The sequence below is a fragment of the Cucumis sativus genome, chromosome 1 (genome assembly GCF_000004075.3).
Source record: "Cucumis sativus cultivar 9930 chromosome 1, Cucumber_9930_V3, whole genome shotgun sequence".
NCBI classification, from domain to species: Eukaryota; Viridiplantae; Streptophyta; class Magnoliopsida; order Cucurbitales; family Cucurbitaceae; genus Cucumis; species Cucumis sativus.
This window is the reverse complement of record NC_026655.2, coordinates 9,401,680-9,423,030: the sequence shown is the minus strand read 5'-3', so window position 1 is coordinate 9,423,030 and position 21,351 is coordinate 9,401,680. Positions and strand designations below refer to the sequence as shown.

Sequence of the window (21,351 nt, the reverse complement as noted above, 5' to 3'; positions counted from 1 at the left end):
TTTCATAATGTTTTGCTCATTGTTATTATTCATTTTCCAATTGAAATATAAAAATGCAAATTGGAGAAAAGTATTGTTTTTTATGGATTTTATAATTTAAATTCCATGAATACATGAAATTTTTTCGTTTGAAATTTAATTAATAGATTGTTTTAAATAAACACATTTCATATTTTAAATGAGACTGAGTAGTGTTTTCATTCTAGATACATGAAATTTCTCATTAAACACCTATGATAGAGATTAAAATATCAAGTTTTGGTATCTTAATATTCTTAAGGTGAATAAAAATCTTTTAAAACAAAAATAAACTTAATTTTTCTAATGGCTCCTATGCCACCCATAATCATCAATTCATGCTTAGGTTTTACTTTCTTCGATATGAATTGATAAACATGGAACATTTAAACAAAACCTAAATAAAAACTTTGTTTTGTGAACCTCTATAATTTAATTTAAAAGATAAAATTGGGTAACCATTTTTTGGGTGTTGTAGGGTGCTAACACCTTCCCTACACACAACTGACTCCCGAACTTAAATCTCTGAATGTACGCAGACCATTTTTTTTTTCTTTTTTTGGGTGACCAATCACACCCTAATATGGTTGGTGGCGACTCCAAAACTATTTATTAAAATTAAATAAACGGGGAGGTCGGCCGCTCCGCGTAGCGATCACGTCGCGACAGCTTGGCGACTCCACTGGGGACATTGCAATGTGTAAGAGAGTCAAGCCAGTACATTTTTATCTTTTATTCTTATTATATTATAATATGTTGGTTCACTTAATTATTTGTTTTTTTTTTTATTGATTCATATGTAATAATTTGTACTATGTTATTGGTACATTTTTTTATGCTAGCATGCATTTACACACACTCACAAGCCCTCTACCCGGGCTACAACCTTATAGGACTAGAATTGAGGATGGAGTAGTGTTGACCTTCGAGGGTTTCGACTCCCGTGTAGGCACATGAAAAATCCTCGCTCAGATTAATTCTTTTGTTATTTCTTAAATAACATTAGAATAAGTTTGAAGGCCTTTAATTTCTAAGAGTTTAGATGATACCAACACCATGTCAGTTTCTTTTTGACATATTTTATCCAAAAGTCAAATATTCAAATTATTTTTATTTATTTATTTTAACAAAGTTTCACATTCTCCTAAAATTTTAAATAATACATATTTCATTTTTTTTAAAAAAAATAATTTCAATAACAGTATTTTCTATATTATTATTATTTTGAGTTTGATATTTAAATTTTATTTATCTTGGTTCCCTAGAAATTGGGTCATTTGGTTTCATGCATACTTTAAAGAAAGTAATGTTTACATTGTAGACGTACATGCAAGCCTTTACATTTTCTAAAATTAACTAAATATTAAAAAAAAATTAAGCTAAAGTACATAAAATTCTTATTTCTTTTCTTTTCATGTTTTTTTCTTTTAATTTTGATTTTTGATTTTTGATTTTTGATTTTTGATTTTTGATTTTAAATTTTAAATTTTAAATTTTTCTCTCTCTTTCTTTCCTTGCTCTTTAGTCTTCAAAGTTTTCAAAATAATCAAAGGAAAACATAGTTCACCCTACTCCAATTCATCATCCTTATAATACGATGCATAAAAGTCGAATCATGGAAGAACAAGATAAAAACATGGATAAAATGAGACAAGATATTAATAGTCTTGGGGAACAAGTTTCAAAAATACTGGAATTGCTTTCAGTAGGAAAAGGAAAAGTCGTCATAGAAACAACACAATCAAGCAATCCAGTTCAAGACACCAATGATCCCATTTATCCCCCAAGATTTACGTCACGCCACATGAACGTTACACAGTCTCAAACTGCTCAATACTATGTTGCTATGAATCCACTTTTTGATGTTCCACCTCCTGTCCCATATATAGAACAATTGGAAGCTCAGGCTAAAATTCAAGACATGAGGCAAAATGAGAACACTTCGGCTAAGCAAAAACTAGATGTTTTGGAAGAAAGATTGCAAGCAATTGAAGTGACTGATGTTTATGGAAATATAGAAGCAACACAGTTGTGCTTAGTGCCAGACTTGATCATTTCAGCAAAGTTTAAAGTTTCCAAATTTAAGAAATATGATGGATCATCGTGTCCAAGGAGTCATCTTATAATGTATTGTAGAAAGATGACAATGCATATTGGTAATGATAAATTGTTGATCCATTGCTTTCAGGACAGTTTGACTGGTCCAGCTACTCGATGGTATATTCAATTAGATAATACACACATTCATGTTTGGAAGGATTTAGCTGATGCATTTCTAAAGCAATATAAACATAATATTGATATGGCTCCAGATCGTTTAGACTTGCAACGTATGAAGAAGAAGAATTTAGAAAACTTTAAAGAATATGCTCAACGATGGAGAGATATGGCCGTAGAGGTTCAACCACCATTAACAGACAAAGAAATGACGTCTATGTATATGAATACTTTGTGGGTTCCATTTTATGATCGAATGATTGGTAATGTTACAACCAATTTTTGTGACATTATTGTTATTGGTGAAAGAATTGAATATGCGATAAAGCATGGGAGATTAGCAGAGGCTTCAGCTGAGTATGAGGGATTAAAGAAAGGAACAACATCTAAGAAGAAAGAAGATGAGGTTCATGCATTTGGTTTTCCTAATTTAGGGAACCACAAATCGTTTTTTTAGCCAAAGAAAACATGACCAAAATTTTTCTTCATATATAAGCAATGTTTCTCATGTCCCTCATAACAATTATGTACCAACTCACTTTTTCTTTAGAGCCCAAAAACCTATTAATTCAAACTCTTCTCAACCATTTGTACAAGGTCAAGGTAGCGAGACCAACTCAGATACATGGCAATTTGATCCAATTCCCATGACATGTATAGAACTTTTACCTCATCTAATTCAAAATCATCAGTTAGCTCCTATCCCAATGAATCCTATACAATCTCCTTATCCAAAATGATATGATTCAAATGCTCAATGTGATTATTATGCCGAAGGAGCGAGACACTCAACTGAAAATTGTTTGGCTTTAAAAAGGAATGTGCAATCTTTAATTAATGATGGATGGTTAAGCTTCAAAAAAGTTGGTGAGAAGCTGGATGTCAACAACAATCCACTGCCTAATCATGAAAATCTAAAAGTGAACATTGTAGATTGCTTTGTTTGAAAAGTGCAAAAATGAAGGAGAAACAGTTTATGCATGTCCACCTGATTTCGAGCTTAATACTTGGGATGTTGTAGATATACCTACATTTTCAAAAGAATTTAAAGAGTAATGATTAAGCTTTTATTTGTCAAATTCCTTTTATTTTATAGTGGCTCTACACAAGGCCACAATGTTTTATTTGCTTTACAATATGAATGTACTGTTTTATTTGTTATTTAATGAAATCTTCGCATTTTTCTTTCGTTCCTTCCAACTTCTTCTCTCTGCTTTCTTTCTTGCATTTGGCAAATTAAATACAACAGTCCAAACCTTTTCATAGACAACATTCATAAGAATGAAGATGTTAGTAATTCCAATTATACCCTTGATACCTTAATATACACTACGAAATCTGACAAAGAAAGTGACAATGAAGATGCCAGAGGAATATCCTCAAAACTGTTAAGAATGGTAGAGGAAGAAGATAAGTTCCTAGGTCCTCACCAAGAGCTAGTTGAAGTAATCAATTTGGGTTCTCAAGAAGAATCAAATGATGCAAAAATTGGCACATCAATGACTAGTGAAGCGGAAAAATGATCAATTTGTTACGTGAGTACTCAAATATTTTTGCTTGGAGTAATCAGAATATGCTGAGATTAAATACGGATATTGTAGTACATTATGAAGCCGGAATGCAACCTAGTAAGACAAAAGCTACGTAAAATGAAGCTTGATATATTATTTAAAATAAAAGATGAAGTACATAAACAATTTGAAACAGTGTTCTTCACAATCTCCAAATATCCTGAACGAGTGACAAACATTGTTCCAGTATCCAAAAAACAAACAAAAAGACAGAAAAGTGAGAATGTGTATGGACTATAGAGATTTAAATTGAGCTAGTCCAAAGACAACTTCCATTTACCTCATATCGACATGTTGGTGGATAACACTACAGGATACTCAACTTTCTCCTTCATGGATGGTTTTTCAGAATATAATCAAATTAAAATGACTGAAGAAGATAAAAAAAGAAAAACCAACATTCATTACCCTTTGGAGAACATTCTGCTACAAAGTAATGCCTTTTGGTTCAAAAAATGTTGGGGCAAATATCAGTGAGCAATGGTTACACTTTTTCATGATATGATGCATAAGGAAATAGAGGTGTATGTTGATGATATGATTGCAAAATCCAAAGCAAATGAAGATCATACAACTATACTCCAAAAATTATTTAATTGGTTGAGAAAGTATCAATTGAAATTAAATCCATCCAAATGTACATTTGGGGAAACCTCGGGAAAACTGTTGTGATTCATTGTCGGTGAAGAAGGGATCAAAGTAGACCCAGATAAAGTGAAGACTATCATGGACATGCCATCCCCTGAAATAGAAAAAGAAGTTCGAGCTTTTCTTGGAAGACTGAATTACATATCCAGATTTATCTCGCATTTAACTTCAACCTGCGAACCAATCTTCAAGCAGTATTTGCAGAGCCCACCTGTATTATAATAAGCCATGGTATTTTGATATCAAGCAATACATAAAGTGTAGAGAAATATGGAGCTTCAGAGAATGACAAACGCACAATAAGAAGGTTGGCCATGAACTTTTTCTTAAGTGGTAAAGTTCTTTATAAAAGAAACCATGATATGGTACTCCTTCGATGTGTTGATGTGGAAGAAGCAAAACAAATTATGACTGAAATTCATGAAGGAATATGTGGAACACATGCTAACGGACATATTATGGCTAGACAAATACTTAGATCTAGTTATTATTGGACAACGATGGAATCAGACTGCATAAAATATGCAAGAGAATGTAAAAAGTGTCAAATTTATATGGATAAGATTCATGCAGCAGCATCTCCATTGCATGTCTTGTCAGCACCATTGTCGTTTTCTTTATGGGGAATGGATGTTATTGGACCCATTGATCCTAAAGCCTCAAATGATCAACCTTTTATTCTTGTGGCGATTGATTACTTCACTAAATGATTAGAGGCAGCATCTTACTGCAATGTTACAAGAGGAGTGGTGCTCAAGTTTATCAAAAAAGATTTGATTTGTCGTTATGGTCTACCAGAGGGTATTATTACAGATAATACCAAGAACCTTAATAACAAAATGATGGACAAACTTTGTGAGAAATTCAAGATCAATCACAGAAATTTGACTCCATATCACCCCAAGATGAATGTGGCAGTTGAGGCGCCCAACAAAAATATTAAAAGAATCATTGAGAAGATGACAACAACATACAAAGATTGACATGAAATTTTACCGTTTACACTGCATGGATATCATACATCAGTTCGTACTTCAACAGGGGCAACACCATTTTATTTGGTTTATGGTATGAAAGGTATCCTACCTTTAGAACTTAAGATACCTTCATTGAGAGTTATCATGGAAGCTAAGTTAGATGAAGTTGAATGTCGTTATGAGCAGTTGAATTTCATTGAAAAAAAAATGTTTGGCAGCATTAAGTCACAGACAACTTTACCAAAGAAGACTAATGCGAGCATAAAATAAAAAATTGCACCCTCGAAGTTTTTGAGAAGGAGATTTGGCGTTAAAAAGGATATTTTCATTTCAAAATGATCATCGAGAAAAATGGACTCCTAATTATGAAGGTTCGTTTGTGGTGAAAAAGACTTTTTCAGGAGGAGCTTTGCCTTTAACCAATATGGATGGTGTTGAGCTAAAAAAATCATGTGAATTCAGATTATGTTCGAAGATATTATGCGTGAGGCCTTTTCATAGAAAATTTCGTAGTGTTGAAAGAAGTCAAGGGTATTTCTAGGAAACTTACATTTAGTTCTTAGAATGTTGTTTCATATGTATAAATTGTCCCTTACCTCCTCTCTTTGTACTCCTATTCCAAGAATCGTTGTTATCTTTTCATTTCTTATCATATTTATCAAACACTTCTTTATTTGTCAATCCATTCTTTCAATCCTTTCTTTCATCTTTTTTTTTAAAATATCATCAACTTAAACATCAATTATTCATTAGTCTATTGTTCTATCTATTTGTTAATTAACAATGATTCAGTACAACTTATTGTATTTGCAAACCAAGTAAAAGCTATGATTTTCTCTTGTTAAGACTTAAGGAAATGTAACACAAGTCCAAACAAATTTCTCTATGATTGTTGAGTTGCTGCAATTGGAAGTCCACATCCTAAAGGATTCATGTTTTGTGAAGTCCAAGACTAAAACAACATTATGTCTTTACAACATAGTACAGTCTTTCGCAGTTTGGATTAATTTATTTGATACGAAGAGTGGAGAGTTCGACAGCTTAAAAAGTTCTCGTGATACATGTCTTATTCTATCCTACGACGATTATGCAGATAGATTGTTAATGGTATTGGTAAAATGGAGTAGAGAGCTATTTATTCCTTTGAAAAGCACAATATTTTTAAATTAAATTTCAAATAAGTTTTAAAAGAAGGATGTGTCCACTTTATCAAATCTAGCCCTAGAGCTAAGATTGGTGTTTTTTACAAATTTGGTTAAATCGAGCCCAGATCTGAAGCTGAGGCCGAAGCCTGTCTATCAGGTCCTTTCTCATTTATCAAACCTAGTCCTAGAGCTAAGGTTGATGTCTTTTTAAAAAAAAAAAAAAAAAAAAAAAAACTGTTTAAATCGAGCCCAGATATGAAGCTGAGGCTGAAGCCTGTCTATCAGGTCCTTTCCCTTATTTATTAAACCTAGTCCTAGAGCTAAGGTTGATGGTTTTTTTCAAATTTGGTTAAATTGAGCCCAGATCTAAAGCTGAGGTCGAAGCTTGTCTATCAGGTTCTTTCCCTTATTTATTAAACCTAGTCCTAGAGCTAAGGTTGATGTTTTTTTTTTCAAATTTGGTTAAATCGAGCCCAGATTTAAAGCTGAGGTCGAACCCTGTCTATCAGGTCCTTTTCCTTATTTATCAAACCTAGTTCTAGAGCTAAGGTTGATGTTCTTTTTCAAATTTGGTTAAATCGAGCCCAGATCTAAAGCTGGGAACGAAGCATGTCTATTAGGTTCTTTCTCTTATTTATCAACCCTAGTCTTAGAGCTAAGATTGATTTTTTTTTTCTCTCTCAAAAAATAAAAAAATTGGCCCAAATACCTTATCTATTACCTTTGTCCACCTTTAAATATTTTCAGGATGGACAAAGGGGTAAACTGTAGATACCGTATTTTGTCCTGCCTTTTTATTTTTTTCATTAATTTATTTATTATTTTTTTAAAAGAATTTGAATGTGAATTTAAATTTAAATCTTAATTTTTAAATTTATGTTTTAAAACAAAAACAAAAATAAAAACATATTTAAAATTAAAATTAAAAGTAAAGATTTTTTTTCCTTCTCCCTATTTTTCTCAACCATCTACTGTTTTCCTGAGTCACAACCCTCCCACTTTCTCTCAATCTCTCACGTTCTCCCACTCTTCCACCTTCTTCCCCAATCTCTCACGTTCTCCCACTCTTCCACATTTTCCCCATTTCTCTGCTGTACTTCATTTCACTATCTAAACCTACTTCACTTCTATCTAAAAAAAATGAGACATTTCCCTATAAAAAGAGAATGAGAAGATTCAATATGGGGGGGAGTTTCTTTTGCTAGGAGGATTATTTGATAGAGAAGAGTGACACGTAAAAGAAATTTTTTTTTGGAAGAGGGGAAGAGGATCAACCCAGAACATTTTGCATTTAAGGCAAACCTTGTAAGTTCTTTTTTTTTTTATTCAAGTTGATGATACTGGCTTAATTATTTGGCATCCATTTGGGTGATGTCTTAATTATTCATTTAAATAACTCATTAATTAGTTGTTGTGTTAATCATTTGACACTCATTTCACATGTTTTAATTATTTGCATCATTTGAATCATTTGGCTCCTATTTGACTCTTTGATTGCTGCCCTAATTAATTAGTGTTTGTTTTGCATCTGATTACACTTATTTTTGCACATCTATTTGGCCATTTGACTATTTTGATGGTTGAGTTCTGCATCCGTTTAATTATTTGGCACCCATTTGAATGTTGTGAGTTAATTATCTGATTTGGCTGCTATTAATTATTTCATTTGGTTAATTAATTAGCATACTGCCAATGCTAGGTTAATTATTTGATATGTGTTAATTTTCTGCATCTTCATTAATTATTTGACATCCATTTGGCCATAGGACTATTTTGATTGCTGAGTTTTGCATTAGTTAATTAATTTGACACTCATGCGTTGCCCTGATTAATTAGTTTTTTTTTTTTTTTGCATCTGTTTATTTATTTGGCATCCATTTGGCTACTACTGGGTTCTGGATTAATTATTTGAATTATTTGACATCCATTTGCGTGCTATGTTAATTATTTCATTTAGTTAATTAATTAAATGATTTGTTAATTATTTGATTGATGTCTTAATTATTTAACACTCATTTAACACCCATTTGACATACTGATTTAATTATTTGCTATCTTTTTAATTATCTAGGCATCCATTTTACATTCTATGTTAATTGTGTGTATCCATTTGGTATCTTGCTTTAATAATGATCAATTTTGCATATATGTTAATTATGCATTTGAAAATAACTATTCATTTGACATACTCTCTTAATTATGCATTGTTAATTAATTAGCACAATGTATTTGACGGTTTTAATTTTTGGCATCCTCCATTGTGAGCTAATTATTTGCATATTGCTAACTTATTTTGGCACTCATTTGGCATCTTATGTCAATTACTCATTCAAATTATTTGTATTCTTTATTAATTGATTAATCACTAAAATTATTTGGCATCCATTGGCTAGTGTGATTATTTATTGGCATCTTGCATTAAACCTACCTGGACACTCTGCAGTTAATTATTATTTCACCCATTTGACATCCGCGAGTAATTATTTATTACTCTCGTCTGGCATAATTAATTATTTTGCATATTTCTGAATTAATTAATTAATTTGCCTATTTCTGCATTAATTAATTATTTTTCACATTTCTGTATTAATTAATTATTTTGCATCCTTTTGAATTAATTAATTATTTTGCATCCTTTTGAATTAATTAATTATTTTACATGTTTTGAATTAATTAGTTATTTTGTATCATTCTGCATTAATTAATTATCTTGCCTCTGCTGTATTAATTAATCATCTTGTACATTTTGCATATTGTTTACATTATCCTATATTTGTTTTATGTATTTATTTTATCTCAACATATTACCCTTTAAGTATTTTTCAAATTTCATAATGTTTTGCTCATTGTTATTATTCATTTTCCAATTGAAATATAAAAATATAAATTAGAGAAAAGTATTGTTTTTTATAGATTTTATAATTTAAATTCCATGAATACATGAAATTTTTTCATTGGAAATTTAATTAATAGATTGTTTTAAATAAACACATTTCATATTTTAAATGAAACTGAGTAGTGTTTTCATTCTAGATACATGAAATTTCTCATTAAACACACCTATGATAGAGATTAAAATATCAAGTTTTGGTATCTTAATATTCTTAAGGTGAATAAAAATCTTTTAAAACAAAAATAAACTTAATTTTTCTAATGGTTTCTATGCCACCTATAATCATCAATTCATGCTTAGGTTTTACTTTCTTCGATATGAATGGATAAACATGGGACATTTAAACAAAACCTAAATAAAAACTTTGTTTTGTGAACCTCTATAATTTAATTTAAAAGATAAAATTGGGTAACTATTTTTTGGGTGTTGTAGGGTGCTAACACCTTCCCTACACACAACTGACTCCCGAACTTAAATCTCTCAATGTACGCAGACCATTTTTTTGGGTGACCTCACACCCTAATATGGTTGGTGGCGACTCCAAAATTATTTATTAAAATTAAATAAACGGGGAGGTCGGTCGCTCCGCGTAGCGATCACATCGCGACAGATTGGACCGTAGAGAAAGTCGGGTAGTAGCCCATTAAAAGTTAGCAATTTTCAATCTTTATGATTTTCCTTAAACAGGATTGATGGGCAAAACTGTTCATTCATTTAAAAATTTAAAATCCAAACAGATGCATAGACTTTCTTCCCCACTTTGAGGATAAATTAAATCAACAACTATACCTTAACTTTAGATACTCTTCTTCGAGCGTTCGCAAATACGAAGAGAACAAGGAGTAAGATAAAAAGCACTACTAATGAAGGAATTTTCCATAGCTCGAACACACGTAGACGGTCAAATTTGCCTTCTGATCCATCCTGCAAATTTTGTTGTATTTGCATGAGAAATCATGAGACAACTTACACTTCAGTTTGTTATATGGTGAGATTTTGTATTATCTGGAATGTATAACTATTTAAAGGCCAAGGAGCACGGATACGGATATAAAATATGGGCACGGCGCGTCATTTTTTAAAATTAGGACATGGGCATGATAAAGATACATTTCTATGGTAAAAAAATTAGTTTGATGTATTTTGTTCTCTAAGGTTTATTATGCGTGTTAACTTACTATACAAGTGTTTGATAGAAGTCCATCAAATGTTGATCCTATTTTGACTTGCACAACTAGTGTCCAACACATTTGTTGAACTAATGAATGTCCAATGCATGTCCAACAAATGTATCCAAATGTTTGATGCATGTCTGACGTGGACAAGCTAGCCAAACAAAAAGTGCTCGTGTTTCTTAGAATAGAGGTTATTTTTTAGTGTGACCATGCCTGTGTTCATCAAAATTGTCGATTCCTAGATGATGAGTATGAAGACAACATTTCAAGTTGGAAGAGAAATCTAAAAGGAATTGAGAAGTAAAAAAGACTCACTTTCATATCAATATTCCCCATCAGTACACGTCTCATTGCAAAGATTTCTCGAGCATGCTCAAAAAGTTCCATATCCAAGTAATTGAGCGTTCTAATCTGCTGCAGAACTTCATCAGAAATGGAACGCCGTGCCTGCAATATAGTATTATTGAGGAATAAGAAAAAAGAAAATCGGAAACGTAAGGAACAACTTCTGTTCCAATCTCTTAAAGAGATAAAAGGCATAAGGAGTGTTATTAGTTTCTTGTTTCATTCTTTTTCAATGGAAAGGAAATTGAAACCCTTGGAACATACAGTAAGAAACCAAATTATTAATTTTCTTTTACTAAAATCTGTATACGAAAATATTATTTTAAGAAAGAAAAAAAAATGTCACTGGTAATTGTTTCTTATCTATTCTTTTTCATTGGAAAAGCAAGATCACCCTTTTTCTTCAAAAACAGTGTACAATTAGAAAAAACTCTTTAAAGTCTGCATATGTTTCTCAAATGCCAAATACAAACCTCTGAGAAACCCCATTAAATTTAACACGAAGGACCATGATTTAAAATCGAATGGTTCAGCAAAGCTTTTAGAGTAAGGATCCCCTAAGGGTAAGCTTTTTATTTTCTAGTCAGGCTTCAATATTTTTGGTGACAACAACTCAACTGAATACCTCTTTTGAGAAATTTGCAGGAGAAATCCTCTTTAAAGAAGCAAATCGACGACGTGATTGAGTCTTTAGCATACTTGAACTGCACCCTTCATAAACTTCAATTAGTTCTGCAACAGTCATCTGGCATGTTGAAATAAAGGAACATAAATTTTTTGCTTAATAAAATCATTAATTGACCATATATGAATCGCCGAAATGTGATTTTTCTGAGGTGATGTACATTTTCTCTCTTTGTTTTGCTTTCATCTTGGACAGTAGTCATTTCATATAATACGGTACTGTTACTCTGTAAAAGAAAATGGATTAATAGAGATCCTGGATTATGTATATGAATATGATTAGACAATGAGAGAAGCTTGCCTGATCAATATTGCTCTCAAGCTCAGAATCTAAACGCCAAGAGCTGATATAATCTGTAATTAAAAAGAGATGTTGGTCAAACCGCAGGCCTACATTTCTCTTGAAAAATAAGCTATACAGCATCCAAATTAGAAGTTCAGACAACCATTAGATTGAAGTGAAAAAATAAATAAATAATAACTCTTCAGAAATCCTATGAATTTAGAATAGCATGGGATTTTCAAGTGAATACAAATCAGACTAATGTTTTTCACCCGAAAATCAGATCCAATTGGCAAAACATCCCAAATGATGAAAATGGATGGAGTCTGTTTAGATAATGCACTTGCTAAATCGATCCATAAACATGTGCCAGATAAGTAAACTTTGAACTGTCAATCAGTGTAAATTAGCAACCAGCAGAATCTTAAGCAACTAAGTACAATTTAATAACCACTACTCGTCTATTATGGGCCATAAACGATTAGGAAAAATAGTACCCAAGTAGAATATATATATCTTTCATTTAAAACATTTTGTTTCTAATTCTCATGGGTCACTTTTCCCATTTCCTTGTTTTTTTTTTTTTATCTTTTTTGGAAAGAAAAGTAATCTTGAATAAAAGATCTTGACCATCGTGATCCAGAAAAGGAATAAGCCAAGGTTACAAATAAGAAATAACTACAAAGATGGATGCCAGAACAGGTTTTGAAAGCTAATTCCATCTACACATGGTTGTTGGAACTATCAAAACAAGTGTAACAAAAATAAAGGAAACTATTTTTTTAGGAATGGAAAAGGATTAAACAAATAAGAACCCAAGTGGAAAATTTGAATCTCGAAAGATTTCAATTCCCTCCAACGGTATAAACAATTCGCATCTAACAAAAATTCATTTCCAAATTTCAAGTCTCAGCAAAGCTCCAGAATATAATTACTATACAGCTTCACTGGAGCTGGCCATTTATTAATAACCTGTGAAAGCACAACAAAGCAAATATTCTTTTGGGGTCTTGGACAGAAGAGAAAAAAGCTTTCAATTACTCTTGAAGACAAATTGATGATTTTCTTGATTACGTGCACCTACTTTTTTTTTAATTTCTACTGATCCCTTTGCTAGAGGTGCTCTCCCACTCCTTTTGTATGTAATCATTAATGAAAGATTCATAGTCTCTATTACATTAAAAGTTGTCCTCTTTGAATGAAAAGCTACAGAACAAAACATAAACCTGATTGATTGTCAGCTGAAGTGTCCATGCTAAATTTGGCGTCTCTTAGCTGTGAAATCACCTGTGCACCAACCACATTTGCAAACATCGTCGCAGATTCCTTCTGTTCCGCAGTTAGACCAACATATAACATAGCATCCAACCTCTTCTGCAAGATTTACAAGCATCTACCATAATTGCAACCATAAGGAGGCCAAGTATCAGAAAGATAGTTGTCCATATATCCACTGTTCTAATTTAAGAAACCTTCGGTTGTTACCTTTGCCACATGAAGAACATGTTGACCAAGACTCTTGTGTTTCTGTACACAGTGACGTATTTCATGTCCTTCAGCTAGGTAGGAGTTGTTTGTCAGTCCTGCTATCTGAGAACTTTTAATCAGTCAATCACATTTTGAAAAGAATGAAAAAGTGCATGACAACAGGGTACCCCCAAGAAAACAAAATTCTGAATTGGTAAAATTTTAAAAACTTGATGTAGCTGATGGTGTCCAAAAGTACAAAAAACATCAACAAGTGTATAATAACTAAATACGTTTACTTGAAGGCCCCACAAGATAGCATTCATTTGGTATCAGACACTCAACCAGATGAAGGATCAAATTAACTGGCCGACTTTCCAGGTCATTGAATTTAGAGTATATTGAGAAAACCAAAACCATTCCTAGGAAAATTACAAAAAAAAAAAAGAAAAAAAAAAGTTTAATTATATCACTGTTGTACCTTACATATCACATAAGGGCATTTGGGGTAAGGAGTGGAGTGCACATGTAAAAAGTTAATAAGTCATGGAATTAATGTTTTTCAGTCATGAGCTTAACTCCTTGGGCCCAACAAAGAGGAGAATTAGCAACTTCACTTCCCCACCTCCTACCCTTGAACAAAGGATGCACGTAATGTTTATGTGAAATGAAACTCGAGATTCCATCAAATACAAACAAATATTTACATGTAGAGAACCAACAGTTAAAACTGTTAACTGTTTGTCTTATTCACGCCAATACAAAAATTAATTCGGAATTACCTGGAAAGTAGCCCCATTATGAACAAGATCATGAACAATGGGGTCATCAACAAACTCCTTTAGTGGCATAAGCATGTCCTCCATGTCATATGGACTGTCGCTTTTAGCTTCACTTGAACCTTTCTGTCTTCTAACATCTCTCTGTTCATTACAGTGGGCAAACAGTAATCTCTTTATAAGATTGTAGTAAATAAGAGAGAAATTGTCAAGATTACCTGATCACAAACATAGGCTAACAGAGCCAAAACAAAAATTACTTGTTAGATTCTAACATCTCCATCCAAAGCTACGCACAACTCCAAATTAGTTTGTGGCAGGAACTATTTTCCCTATATAGTTTGAGCACTTGAAAACCATTATTGACAAGCTAATGAAAAATAGCTTCAGTTGTTCCAGAAAAAAAGTGAAATGAAAAGATCATCCATTAAAGCAAGCCAAAAAACAAAGTTCCAGACGGGTTTGGCTTCAAACTACGAATACAACTTGCTTAACTTATCGAAATCTGATTCAATACTAAAACAGCCCCAAAGCTTTATATTTAAAGAAACAAACTACTTTTAGGGAGAAAAAATGGAATAATTCAAAAACCAAACCCACAAAACCCCCCATTAAAGAAAAGGGGTCCAACTGTGTACAATGTTGCCTAAAGAGCAACCACAAAAGGTCTTCAAAACCGATACCCAAAGGTTAACTTCCTCAAAAATCAGTCCATACAATTCACACAACTGAGAAAAACTTGTCCAGACTTACAAACGAGAGAGGGATCCAGCAAATGCCAAAAGACTTACAAGAGAAACCCTCTAAGGAGTCGAGACTCCAAAATCAATATCCCTTCTCCCAAGCCTAAAAACCTGAACTCTGCAATTAAAGACAGAGAAGTGGCAACCTCCGTTGTTTCCCTATTAATCAACTATCGATGAAAACCAAACGAGAAAGAAATAGAGCTCCCCGACCAAACAAGAAAGTACAAAACGATCATTAAAATGCACAAGATCTAATTATATTTATCTTCACTCCGCTTGAGTTAAAAGAAAATAATCATTAAGAAGCACAAGATCAGCCAACAGGACACGTACTCGACTAAATATGGTCTCCCCTCATCCATGGAACCAAATACTTCCACGGCCAAACATCCAGTGCGGACATTCCATTTGTCTTTGCACGCACATGTTTGGACATTTTGGTTGCAGAAGCTAGGTCAGGATGTACCAAAGATCTAGCTGCTACCTCAACTGAAAATTCATATGAACCAAGAACCCGGTCAACTGGATTCCTGACAATTGTCACCACACCGAAGTCCTCTCCTTCTGTAGTTTTTCCATCATGCTATAATCATCATGAGTAGCTAACAATCTGCACTTCGTCTTGCTGCAATTCAGATTCAAATACCATACAAACGCACAAAATTAGTCAAAACTATCAAAAGAGTCGGTCTTGAATAAAAAATTAAAAAAAAAGAAGAAAATTTCAAGGTTCTGATTTTCCATTTGTTTCCCAATATACTTTGGAGGACACTTCCCTTACTCCCCACCAACAAAAAAACAATACAAAAAAATATAATACTAAAAAAGAGGAAAACTTTTTTTAAACAATGTTCTTCCACCATACTTCCTAATGCCATTCTCAGTTCTCTTAAGAATACAATTAGACCTCCAGAACTTTCTTATTCAGGTTTCATTTTTTCATTGTTTATCTATATAAGCTAACCTTCTGCGATAACTAAACTAAATTTTTTTGTAAACCGCTCATGCGTCCACATCCTAGTTATTTTAATTCAATTACCAATTTATCAGATTCATGCAAAGGTTGCATGTCACAGTTTTAACAATCATAATCAAACATAACTTCAGTTTGCAACTAAGGGTTGGTAATTATTTTACATCAAGGCGGCAGTAAAGCGAGTAAGACATAACATTTCAAAAGTTGAATGAATGTCATATGAAACAATTTATAAAATAAAATGATAATCATCTTGGAAAAATGAAATTATACTTGGGATCATAAAATTATACCTGGGATCAAACCGTAGCTTATAATGAGAAAGGGGACAGTTTTGAGAGCTTGGGTACAACTTTTTCAAGAAACTGCATAGTTACAGAACAGAACCAAAAAACACTTAAGACTCCGACACTTGAGTGATTAATACCCACCGAACTTTATGATTTGAAAGTTACCAGTGATAGTACGATCGCCCTCCAGTTCTTGGAACATGTAGAAAGAACAGTAAATCTTTTAGTGTATGTTTATCATTGTTGATACCTTGATGAAGAGAAGATAAGGCCCAATCCTTTACAACCCTTTCACAGTGTTCAAATTTTTTTTCAGTGGTTGAAGCACATGCTGGCATGTAACGGAAAGAACTTAGTTCATCAATGCGTTCAGTAATAGAAGAAAAACGACAATAAACATGATCTTAAAAAATACTACAAATTTTAAGGCTCCAATTTATACAACGATGAATATGACCTGATCTGATTGAGCTTCAAATTTAAATTTATAGATTCGCATTATTTTACTAGAGACAAGGAATATATATAGAGGTAAAAATGATTTAAGAAAAACAAAAGGTTGTACACAGAAATCTAAACAAATAAGGCAGGGGTGGGTAGGCACCAACCTACGCTGAAGAATATCAGAAGCAAAATTAACTTGATAGTAGGATCCATGCATCTCACACCTTCAACCACTGGATTAAAAAATAAAAAGAAGAAAGGACACAAGGTTAAAAAAAAAAAAAAGGAAAAGACCATTCACAGCAAAATCGATTGTGTATTGACTAGAGAACGGGGCAACAGAAATACATATAGGGTTGTCAAATCCTTTACATAATCTCTTAAAAATTAAGAAACTGAGCTAGAAACAACATTTCAAGCAGACGTAAATTGTTTTATGAGACAATCTCCACACACGTTCATAAAGTCATGAATTAAACATCTCTTTAAGGCTTAAACCACTTTGTTCCATGCAAAACCACCTCGAAACTAAAAACAAGCTAAAATCAGAAATGCCCACCTGAACAAAAACACAACAGACACACACCAGAAATCACATAGCCACTAAACAAGGGCTAGATTTTCTCCAGTTCCTCCTCCGAAAACGAAGGGGAAGATTAATCTCTCGGCCCAACAATTGAAGACCTTTGTAGTTTTCAGAGAATTTGGAATGATTTCATCAGAAGGAAAGTTAGAAAAGCTTAAAATACAGAGTGCCACTAAATATGTATATAAAGAGAGAGACAAAGATTGACAGAGTTTGACGATGTGAAAAGGACGTTCTAGGACGGTCTAAGAAACCGCCAAGGGATTATTGTGAGGGTAAAATTGTAAAATACAATTACCTCATATGATACTCGTTTGGTTGTGTGGGGTGAATTTACATCAAAAGTTTGATAGAAGTCACTTTTTGGATCAAATTGTTATCGAACCAACTAGTAGACGTTGAAACTAATTTTGACTACGAGGGAGGACGAATTGATCATTGGTATATTGATAGGTCATTTTAATAAACCTTTGAAATTTTTAAAAAATGTCAGTTTTTCTGAAACCAACGTCGAACCCTAAAAATCATATATAGGAGTACTACATAACTGAAACCCAAAATCTTGGAATTTTGAAGGGAGTGCATAGTCATTATACCAGAGACAAAATTTAATAACAATAAAACATTATTTAACATATATTTTAATCTAACACTTCAAAATTAATATTAAAATACGAAAATTAGAAATTGGAGGAGGACGCGTACCCTCCAACCCTTAATAAATCGACCCCTGCGACCAACCATTTTTGATTCGTTTGATTTTGGTTAATCGACTCGGTTTTCAATATGTAATGCTCACCCCTAATTAATTGTTTAATTAACATAAAATAGAAGCAACAAGAAATAACAAAGTTCGAGTTGAGAATAGGACTACAACCAAAATGGTTTTGGTCGTTCAAACTAATCCTAGAAAAATCTTTGGAATGTCACAATTTATGTAAGTGAAAAGATTACTCTAATCTAACCCAAAAGTTTTTAATTAAGGAGGTGTTTGAACCAAGAATTTGGAAAGTAGAAAATTGAGGAGAATCCTTATTTTCACTTAAGAAGCTTCTCGGTCTCACTACCACTAGAATATTAAAATGTGTGACAAGTATCACACTGTCTGTAAGTTTTTGTAAAGGTCAGACTTCTTTACATTCGAATTTCGACATCAAAAGAATTTTAAATTTAAATTTGGTGTTTATTTAGTCAACAAAATTTTAAAAGCACACTTTATAATTCTAGATGTTTGAAATTTGGTTTCAATGTTCTACATTAATTGGACCCTAGTTGAATGCTAACATGCCACGATGAAAACTAAAATATTTTGATATTATCTTTGCTAAATTGAAATGTTGAAATTAGAGATGTCCATTTAACCAGCGAAAAATTCTTGAATACATGGAGAATAAGGAAAGGAGTGGTGTAATTTTTTTTTTTTCATTCACAACATGGGACCGGAGAGAAGAATACATTCCCGACCCCAACCCAATCCCTGCCCTGGCCCGAACAAAAATATAATTAATTACATAAATATATATAATTAAATATAAATATAAGTATTTATTTATTTACTTATTTAATAATATGTAAAAGAGTAAAAAGAAAGCTATTTTGATTTTCTTTCTTTCCTTTCTCTTCTATTCCATTTCTTTTATGTTTTTTCTTTCATTTCTATGTTATCAACTTTTATATGTTATGTCTTAATTTGTGATTAGTAAACTTTTCTTAAAAAATTAGGTTTGTAGTTGAGACTTTGTAAGAATACTTATGGATTAATTTTTTTTTTTTTTTTGTAGATTTTTAAAATTTATGGGTAGATTTCTAAATGTTTCTCCAATAGTTATTTTTATTTTTATAAACTATTAGAATTTGACATTTTAATTGTTTTAAATAAGAAAATTGATAATATTCTATCAAAAATAAAACAACATTGAAAGTGTATATACATTTCAAGTAATATGTGGATTGAAAAATGAAATTAAACTTTAAAAAATTAGATAATATTTTTCCACGGGTAACATGATCCTCCCGTAATCCCCACAGTGAATCCCTGCCCCGTTCCATAAGGAGAAATTGGTGGGGATGGGGGTCACGGGTACACGGAGTGGCATCCCCGCCCCCGCTCCGCGGACATCTCTAGTTGACATGGATGGTTTTCTCTTTCTCTTTCCTCCTTTTTTAGTTCCACCCCACCCCCACAAACATTAATATGTGTTGCTATATCGACATATTGGTAGACATTGATAAATGTAATCATTGTTTTTCATTAATTTAAAAATAATAATGTTTGAAAAAACCTAACGTAAATTTATGTAGAAATAGTAATGGTATGAATTAGACTTGTAAACTTTTATACACGGATCAATTTACTAATACAAAATTTGTCGTTGAAAATTGTTCATTCATTAATTATAGTCATCCATTTCGTAAAACCAACATTTGAAGAAGTTTATTCATGTTTGAAAATTAGGCCACATTTATCCTATGTGAAACGTAAACGATATGTTGATAGAAATGTAAAAAGTAGTCCCTAGTTGATTACATTTATTGTTTACTTATGTTTCGTCTCCAAATCTATAATCAAATTGTTTCAACCTCCTCTACACATTGTCATAATTCATGCAAAAGAATGATGTTTGATTTGATTTTGCATGAAAATTACATATGAGACTCAATACTTTCTTTAATGTTATTGTTATAATTATAAGATAGAAATATTATTACATACTCGTATGAGAATTTATAAATTTGTCACATTTTAGTATGACTTTTACCTTTACTGTTACCATTATCGTTTAGGGTCAAATGGTAAAGGTAACAATAAATGTAACATATTGTAATTCTAAATAAACACGATCAAAAGAAATTCAACTACGTTAGTGATTTAGGCTTACTACAATTCACCAATCAAATGGAACTTTATTACTTTACACCAATTTTGAATTATAATTGGGTAAATATATTCTTAATGCATGAATGATTTTCAAAGGTAATCATAAAATTGATGTCACGTTTTGTCTTACATGCGTTCTTTAACTCATTATGTTGCATGCCATGGGACTTGAGCATTCCCAACGTCTCAAGATGAAACCCCAAAATATATGCTCACTTAAGTCTTTGAAACATTGGCCTTGTCGCCTAGTTCTGTTTAGCTCCTTTAATTACTTATTAAGCGATAAGAAAATCATTACACAACAGAAATACTTCTTTATTAACTTAATAATTAAACATGTCACGTCCTGCATGCGTTGACGTAGCTTGAGCATTCCTAACGTCTCAAGATAAAACATTAGAATGTTCACTTAAGTCCTTGAAAATTTGGCTTTATAGCCTAGTTTTGTTTAGCTCCTTTAATTATTAAGAATTAAGAAAGTCACCACTACCCATCATAAATACTAACAAACAATCTCTTTTATTAACTTAATAAATAGTAGTCCAACTACATTTTACATGGAGTGATATAATAATAAAAAAAAAAGTGGGAATATGGAGTGTTTTCAAAACTATTTTGGTAAAATTAGTGAATTTTTTTTTGCATTATTAGAGACACATTCTACAACTATTAAATATTGAATATTGAATATATATATATATATAAATAAATAAATAAATAAAGAATAAATTAAATTAGGAAGTTGCGTAAAATAAATTAATTTTTTTCTCTAAAATGATATAAATAAATCAAAATGAGATATTATGAAATTTTGTGTTTGATTTGCTTTTTTTTTTTCCTTAAAATGATACATATAATTGTTTATGTGAAATTAGATAAGTGTATATACCCAAAGTTTGATTTACTTACTATTTTATTAAACTTATTCTTTCAAACTTACTATTAATCTTTTTGTCACTTTTGATTAAGTTGTCGTGCTATTTGGTAAATGTTAATTTAGTATTTTTTTTTACTGTTATATGCGAAATTTTTATGGAGAAATTCTTTAAAGTCGATTTTTTAAATTGAGTTTACGATTTCTTAACTAATATGAAAAAATTAGCATGATTTTACACATCAAGGGAGCTACTATTTTTTTTACCTTGCAAACATCTCACAAGTTTTAAACTTGAAAATATCCAATTAAATCAATTTGATACTTATTTTAGGTGATTTTGCACATTTTTTAT

At 31.8% G+C, this 21,351-nt stretch overlaps 1 pseudogene; it reads right to left on the bottom strand.

The window, feature by feature from the left end:
* Positions 1-10,148: 10,148 nt before the first annotated feature.
* LOC116406421 lies at positions 10,149-17,441 on the bottom strand (annotated as a pseudogene).
* Positions 17,442-21,351: the final 3,910 nt, after the last annotated feature.